At 31.7% G+C, this 7,957-nt stretch overlaps 1 long non-coding RNA gene across 1 annotated transcript; it reads right to left on the minus strand.

Annotated features, from left to right (window-relative positions):
* Positions 1-1,363: 1,363 nt before the first annotated feature.
* Positions 1,364-4,604, minus strand: LOC140180367 (uncharacterized). The gene is made up of 2 exons (XR_011874471.1): positions 4,116-4,604; positions 1,364-2,002 (listed from the first exon to the last, which is right to left on the minus strand). It is a non-coding gene; the product is annotated as an uncharacterized lncRNA (long non-coding RNA).
* Positions 4,605-7,957: the final 3,353 nt, after the last annotated feature.

Genomic DNA, 7,957 nt, shown 5'->3' on the forward strand with positions numbered 1-7,957 from the left:
TTAAAAATTTTAAGATCAAGACACAAGGAAACTCAAGAACACTTTGAAGACTCACAAGAACACAAGAACATGAAGGAAGAACACCAAACTTAAATTTTTTAGAAAACCAAACCAAAATTTTCGAAAATCAAAGGGGAATCAACAAGAAAACACCAAACTTAAAGTTTGGCACAAGATTTAATAGAAAAAAATATTTTTGAAAAAGAAGGTTTTGAAAAGAGTATAAAAGAGTCTAACCCAATCAAATTAATGTTCTAGCCAAATGAGTTATGGGACCTTCAAAAATTTTAAGAAAGATTATTTTTGAAAACACCAACCTTAAAGTTTGGCACAGGATTTAATAGAAAAATTATTTTTGAAAAAGGTTTTTTTTTTTTTTTTTAAATATGATAGCCAATTATCATGAACATAAACACCACGTTCTAAATAACTGAGCTATAAATTTAAAGTGTTTTAACAAGGGATAAATAATAAAAGACTCTAAACCAAAAAAAGAGAAAATTTTTCCTAATCTAAGCAACAAAATAATCCGTCAGTTGTTCAAACACGAACAATCCCCGGCAACGGCGCCAAAAACTTGGTGCACGAAATTGTAATGTTACTGTTCACATTACTCTCTTACAACTTCGCACAACTAACCAGCAAGTGCACTGGGTCGTCCAAGTAATACCTTACGTGAGTAAGGGTCGAATCCCACAGAGATTGTTGGTTTGAAGCAATCTATGGTTATCTTGTAAATCTTAGTCAGGAAATCAATTATGTTTATCAGTTGAATTATGAATAACCAGTAGAGCATAAATTAAAAGTTACTTGTTGTGTAGTAATGGAGAATATGTTGGAGTTTTGGAGATGCTTTGTCTTCTGAATCTCTGCTTTCCTCTGTCTTCTGATTCACGCACGCACGTCCTCCTATGGCAAGCTGTGTGTTGGTGGATCACCGTTGTCAATGGCTACCTTCCATCCTTCCAGTGAAAACTACGCTCACGCGCTCTGTCACAGCACGGCTAATCACCGGTTGGTTCTCGATTCGGTTGGAATAGGATTTACTATCCTTTTGCATCTGTCACTAACGCCCAGCCTTCAGGAGTTTGAAGCTCGTCACAGTCATTCAATCCTTGAATCCTACTCGGAATACCACAGACAAGGTTTAGACTTTCCGGATTCTCATGAATGCTGCCATCAGTTCTAGCTTATACCACGGAGATTCTGATTAAGGAATCTAAGAGATACTCATTCAATCGTATATAGAACGGAGGTGGTTGTCAGGCACACGTTCATGGTTTGAGGAAGGTGATGAATGTCACAGATCATCACCTTCATCACAGTTAAGCGCGAATGAACATCTTAGATAGGAACAAGCGTGTTTGAATGGAAAACAGGAATACTTGCATTAATTCATTGAGACACAGCAGAGCTACTCACCCCCAACAATGGGGTTTAGAGACTCATGCCGTCAGAGAATACAAAGTTTAGATCTGAAATGTCATGAGATACAAAAGAAGTCTCTAAAAGTTGTTTAAATACTAAACCAGTAGCCTAGGGTTACAAAATATGAGTGGACTATGATGGATGATGCAGAGATCCACTTCTGGGGCCCACTTGGTGTGCTGGGGCCCACTTGGTGTGTGCTGGGGCTGAGACTTTAAGCAATTCACGTGCAGAGGCCATTTGTGGAGTTGAACGCCAGTTTTTGTGCCAGTTTGGGCGTTCAACTCCAGTTTTTTATCCTTTTCTGGCGCTGGACGCCAGAATTGGGCAGAGAACTGGCGTTGAACGCCAGTTTACGTCGTCTATCCTTGTGCAAAGTATGGACTATTATATATTGCTGGAAAGCCCTGGATGTCTACTTTCCAATGCAATTGGAAGCATGCCATTTCGAGTTCTGTAGCTCCAGAAAATCCACTTTGAGTGCAGGGAGGTCAGAATCCAACAGCATCAGCAGTCCTTTTTCAGCCTGAATCAGATTTTTGCTCAGCTCCTTCAATTTCAGCCAGAAAAATACCTGAAATTACAGAAAAACACACAACTCATAGTAAAGTCCAGAAATATGAATTTTTCCTAAAAACTAACTAAAACATACTCTAAACTATATGAAATTATCCCCAAAAAGCGTATAAAATATCCGCTCATCATCTACCCGCAACCCGACGTTACTCGGGGTGAACCCCGAATATGGTTCCTTTACTGTGTCAGTTAGACACCTTGGCATCACGGTTACCCGTGTCAGTTAGGCCTCATCATAATAACATTTTAATGTGTATCATAGTAAGAAACAGTGCTATCAGTTAGGCGAACATTTCCGCATTAGCAATCTCAGGCTATCAGTTAGGCGGACACTTTCGCATTAACAATTTGGCACAAAGGCCCATTCAACATACAATATGCTATCAGTTAGACAGACATTCCCGCATTAGCAATCTTAGGCTATCAGTCAGGCGGACACTTCTGCATTAGCAGTTTGGCACAAAGGCCCAGTCAAACAAATAACATTCAACTATCCTTTTCATTCATTGTTTCTTATTTCCTGTCTTTTCATCATGCCTCCGCATCACCTTATAAATGTACATACCTCCGCATCACCACATAACTAAGCATACCTCCACATCACCATATTACTAAGCATACGTCCGCATCACCCTTTTAACTTTAACCTTCCTAGGGGTAACTTGCATTCTTATTCACTTCTTAGCTTGTTTAGCTTAATACCTTTTTGGCGACCGGTTTTCAATCTAACGATTAATATCACAAACGGACTCAGATTCACGCAAACTTTATGTCCACATGTTTATATTGAACTCAAGTTTCTAAAATTTTAGAAATCGTATTTTTCTGGGCAGTCTATCTCCAACTATTGAGGAAAAACGAAGACTGTTATTCTAGGTTTGTAGGAACAGCACCTTGCTGTCTTGTTATGTTGTTTTTATGTTGTGAAAGCTTACGCACGGACTATCTCTCTTATCAAAGTAACTCTAGAGATTCTAACCTTTACTTTGAATTATATTTTACTGCATTTGGATTAGAATTGAATTTTATACATGGTTTTAAAATTCTGGTACTGCACTTGTAAAGATTCAGAAAAACAGCAAGCAGCAGTGTCTTTATAAAATTCATAATAATTTCAATTCTAATCCGTTGCTCCTAAATTTTGGTGAGATTACAGTCAATATCCCTAAGTTTAAGAATCCACAAGTTTCAAGTTCATATAACTTCATTTGATTCATTAATTATCAATTGGAAGTGGAGCCCTGTTTTCATAAACCAGTTCAGAGTTTCCAGCAAACAACCGACCTTCCAAGTGACTTATCTAAGTCTACAAAATAGATATGAACATAAAACTTATACTCACTTAAAATAGATTGATAGATCTTTAAAATTCTTTTGAAATCAACTCAAAATTCTGTTTAAATTAAAAGTTATAGCATCTGGAAGTTGGTGCTGTAGAACTAGAAAACCAAAAAAATCTGCAACAACCACTAAACTTCAAAAATTCATATCTTCCAAACCGCTTGGCCAAATTCCATGAAATGTTTATGGCATATTCAAGACATACTGATATTTTACAGAAAAATAATTTCATCTAAAAATTAGGTCTGGCCTGCTCCCAGAAAGTCATTCGTTCTGCTGCCAAGTATGCAGAAATTCTGCATCAAGTAATTCCAACAACCTCACATACCAAAACTTATATTTAAGCCTAAAATTCCTCTAAAACCATAATTCCAACTTTCTTGTGACTAACCAAAGTTGCTAGAGTAATTAGCACTGCCCCAACAATCCAGATTCGATATTTTCTAAGTTTTCAAGTGCTTATACACAAGTGAACATTCATTTTTCTGCATCATGTTAAAAACATAATTTCCACATGCACTTTTTATCATTCAATCACATAATAAATCATCATTCATCATCATTCAACTGGATTTAGTTATAACAGAACCCATCTCAAGCACAACAGCTCATACTACCAACTAATTCAATCATAAAATATAGCCTTTAGCCTTCAAGTAAATTCTGCACATAGCAACATAAAACCCCAAGTAACATTATCAAACCTACAATTCACCAACAGCACCATCAATCAGTCACAAACATATCCTTCTAAACATTCAAACCCTTACCTCTTTTGAAGTTCAAAATTCTATTTCTGCTTCTTCTTTGAATTAAAAATCCTAGACACACAAAATTGAAGTTTCAGTCACTCCTCTCTTCTCCCTCAGCTCCGTTTCATTCTTTTCTTTTTTCTGTTTGTGAGTGTCTGTGATGACCCAGATGAAGCAAGCACTCATATAAGTAGAAGAAGAAGTGGAGGAACTCGTCCTGTCTCTCCTTCTTTCCGTCTTGGTTCTGCTCTCTCTCTCCCTCTCTTTGCTGCCTTCTGTTTCTTGCGTTGAAAAAGGGAGACCCAGTAGAAGCGGTGGGCGTATAAATAGGAGAAAAAGAAGTGGAGTGAGGTGGTGAAGAGAGTTTCGTGGTTCTTCCTCCAGAGAACACCTAACCAAAGCCCATTATCATATGAGGAAACCAAGAGGTGTAACCTTGGTTGGGAGGAGGCTTCTCTCTGTTTTGGTTATCAGAGAAAGAATGAAGAAGATTAGGGCTTTAATCATGGTTAGGTTCCTGATGATGTATATGTTTATGGTTCGGTTGAATCGAAAAAAAAAAAGCGGTTTAATGTGTGTTGGTTCATATTTGACTAATCTTAATAATAAATTTATACTTTTTTTAATTAATTCATCAAATGAATAATTAAAGATATCGTGTTTATAATGTTTGATAGAAAAATGTGGTGAAGAAAAAAGAAAACCGTGGCTTTATATTAGAGAAAAAATCACTTTGATTATGTAAGGGTGAAATTTTGTTTGGCATGTTTTTTTTTTTTTTTTTTGCTTAAGATACGCTTTTATCTCTCATAGCATATTTATCGAATTTTTCATTACAGAATTTCTGAGAATGATTCTGCAAGAATCGAAGTGTTATATTTTCACTCTTTTTCAGTTTTTTGTCCTATTTTCATTAATTTTATTTTTCTTGCTCTATTTTTAGTAGATTTTCTTTTTCTTGCTCAACATGTTGATTAAGCCTTTTTTCTATTGATTTTTTTTTTTTTTTTGCTCTTCTTACTCTTTTTTCACATATCTTAATTTTTTTTATTTTTTTTATTTTATATGTTTTGATTAGCAAAAATTTATGATAAAAAAATATATATTTTATTTTCAATTTAAATTTTTTTTTTTTGTCTTTGTGAATCATCAATTCATATTTCTTTTTCTTTTAGGTTACGGAGGATCCATGATTTTAGATGTAATTAGATATAACCTAATTTTAAAATTTTTTACCTGAAAATATACTCCTTAGTTCTCAGATAGTATAAAAGGTATGAAACTTTTGTCTTTTTATGTGTGTCTTACTAGATTATTTTCTTTCTAGAATTTACATATGTTTTTAATCTTTGTTCACCAGAAAAAACGGCTAGATAGTATAATTCTTTGGAGATTATTGCACCACCAACAAAATGTTAAAAATTTCATATTAGACTGATCAAACTTTGGTCGAATTTAGGGAACCTAAATCCATTAATTCCATTGAAATGGTATTGATAATTGAGCAGGTAAATCTAATTTTATGTATAAAAATTTCATGATGCAAAATTCATAAATCATAATTTTCTATAATAATTACTATATGTGTTCTCTATGATTTTTAATGATGTTTTTGAGTCTCCATAATATAAATTTTTTTTAGTGTGTATATGTCTTTTTTTTTTTATTTGGTACGTGATAATTGAATAGCTGTATTTTGAGTTGTTATGACTTTATTTATTGCCTTAATTATTGACTATTAATTGATCTTAATTTTTCAGATTTTTATGTTCTTAGTTGGTGAAGTTAATTTTTTTTTTAATTTTTTTATTTAATAATTTGGATATGTTCTATTATTTTATTTACTTTTTTTTTACTTTTGAAAAAATGACAAATAGATCCTTGATCTTTTGATCTGCAGATCTTTAAATCTTCAAGGATTTAAAAATACATTTAAGTCTTTGACCTCTTCAAAATTTAGACATATTGATCCCTCATGTTTATTTGGGTTTGTCAGATCTAACAGAAAAATTAAACGAGACTTCTATTGTACTGACCTGATTGATACGGATGCACACGTGAGAGGGTTTTTAAAATGGAACAAATTAGACACAGGAATCAATGTGTCCAAATTTTGAAGAAATGAGGAACTTAAATATATTTTTAAATTTTCAGAGACTTAATTAAATATTTACAGATCAAAAAATTAGAGATCAATTTGTCTTTTTCTCTTTATTTTTTTTGAATGTATTTTTATCTAAATGTCAAATGAAATTTTTAAATTTCTATTATGAAATGTTTCTTTATTTCTATTAGAGTAATGAAAGTCGCAAAAGTTTGGATTATTTAATTGGTTTGTGATCCAATTTTTTTTTATTAAACTATTATGAAAGAGTACATGGTTCATTTTAAATTGGATCTATATGTAATTAACTGTTTCATCTTCATAAGTTATTTAATTTGCCGTCTCTACTCTCTATACAAATTTACCTACAAGAATCTTCAATACACTTTTGTCATCTTATACGCAATATAAATAAATCGATTATGTTAAGTATACACTAAAATCAATCAGTAAAGTCAATTATTAGTATAAAATACATGTTAAATATAAATTCACATTAAAAATAAATTAAACCACACATATATTTATATACAAATATATTGGTAACTAATTTTTATTTTGGTATATCAATAGCATTTTTGTAAATTAATAACTGAAAAGAACCTTTTAACCAATATTTTGTCACAATATTTTTTCTTTGCTTATTGTTAATATTAATGTGGATATTTGCTTTTTTTTTTTGTTAAATAAAAATGAGCTCTTCACATTCTTAGCCCGAATTTGCTCTTATTGGTATAAAATGAATTGGATATATTGTATTTGAGCATTTAAGGGTTTAGTTCTAATGTTGAGGTTTCAAACCATTTGCTGCTTTTGTGTTATTTTTTATTGCCTTTGGGTGTTAAGTTTGTTTTTTCTTTATTTTTGTTGAAAGAAATGATATATTTAATCTCTATTGTATTTTATTGAATTTTTCTTTAATTATTTAATTGAACTTTATTGTTATTATGTATAGACAATAAATAATAAAATATTTTGTTTTGTAAAAAAGTAGAAAATAATTATTCATGCTTCTATAGATAAAGATATGAGATCTGATATCTAATATATGTATTTGGATCATTGTTATCAGAAGAAATTGTGTATGTTTTTGCGTATTTTGAAGTTAGCAACAACTATAAATTATACTGCACAACAACATATTTTTTTAAATTATTTTTTCAAACATAGACTACTATGAGACTCTCTTTCTGTAATGTAATACCATTACATGGTATTAAGTTGGTTCTTTTAAGAAAAAATTATAAATTATTTTCCTTAACACTTTTTTTTGGTTGGTGAGTATGTGGTTCATAGCATAGTATATAAATTGATTTTTATTTTATTCAGATAATTTGTGTACAATCCTCTTTTTGATTTTTTTTAGACAACGTTAAAATTAGAGATAATACTCAATTTGGTTCCTAACTCGAGTCTCAATTTAGTCCTTAAAGTTTTAATTGCCTCATCTCCAAACTTTTCAATTGACTCTGTGACGGAAACCACGGTAGGGACTAACATAATTAAAATTTAAAAAGTTCAGGAACTAAATTGTGGCAATTGAAATTTTAATGACTAAATTAAAACTCGAGTGTAACTTTAGGGACCAAACTAAATATTTTCTCTTAAAACTATGATCAGTATATATAGAGGGTGAGAAGCAATATATAAATGATAGCAAAACTATTAACATGTTGGTCATTCAAATTGAGAATATCAGGTGTGTTTTTTTTTATGTCCTTACTCAACAACTAATATATTTATACAAGCTATTTTG

The sequence above is a fragment of the Arachis hypogaea genome, chromosome 16 (genome assembly GCF_003086295.3).
Source record: "Arachis hypogaea cultivar Tifrunner chromosome 16, arahy.Tifrunner.gnm2.J5K5, whole genome shotgun sequence".
Classification (NCBI taxonomy): domain Eukaryota; kingdom Viridiplantae; phylum Streptophyta; class Magnoliopsida; order Fabales; family Fabaceae; genus Arachis; species Arachis hypogaea.